This window comes from Verticillium alfalfae, genomic scaffold, assembly GCF_000150825.1.
Source record: "Verticillium alfalfae VaMs.102 supercont1.7 genomic scaffold, whole genome shotgun sequence".
Taxonomy (NCBI): Eukaryota; Fungi; Ascomycota; class Sordariomycetes; order Glomerellales; family Plectosphaerellaceae; genus Verticillium; species Verticillium alfalfae.
In genome coordinates, this window is record NW_003315032.1 from 864,183 (window position 1) to 865,061 (window position 879).

Consider the following 879-nt stretch of genomic DNA (forward strand, 5'->3'; position numbering starts at 1 on the left):
CCAGTAGCCTCAGATGTCGCTACCAGACACCCACCATCGGACCATCGATCAAAATCGCCCTCACCAGAAACGATCAAGGATCGCCTAATCGCCCTGGGGAGTCGCTCTTGTTGCTTCATGCATCTTTGAATGTTTTGGCTGCAGAGAAAGTAGATCACAGGCTTCTCGGCCTCCCAAGGCGCCCCTCCAAGACCCCCCAGAATCACCTCACGGAAACGAATCCCTTGGTCCCATTGGCCATGGCCATGCGGTTTCAGTGTTTCATGCCGCGCCGTCCTTCAGCAGTGGCGCCTGTGCCTGCGCAAGTGGCTCCGAGTCGGGGGTGTGCTGGGGTTTCCTAGTCTCTGATCCTTGAGGGCACATCAGGGGCTTTGGGTTTGACCATCCTGGCCGCCTGCCCGTTTCGGGTTAAGAGGACTCGCCGTTCTACTTGTATATTCTGCTGTTACCGAACAGGAATCCGTGTGGCTCGTCTCTGCTGTCTCGAGTCTGGCGAATCCTCACATGCCCAACAAACAGTTGGGTAAAAGCAGCGCGGTCCAGACTCCAGGGTGTCTCCCACCTTTCCACCCGTTTCCACCCCACACCTCTTCGGGCAACTGCTCGATCAAGACTTTTCATCGGGCGTTTTCTTTGCATGCATCCAGAGCCGTTTGGAAGTGCCGAGAAGGGAAGCTCGTGGAGTGCAAGCGTAGTCACAGGTGGCAGGTGAGAGAGACGCATGTGCCTTATCCACCGTCAGTGGGATCACAGGTGTGCCGACCGCCTGAACGACCGACCGACCGACTGACAGCTTCCCCAGTGCAAGCTGGATTGGCGCATGCTCATGATCATCAAACCCCCTTCATCACCGACGCATGAACCAAGCGGCCCTTACCC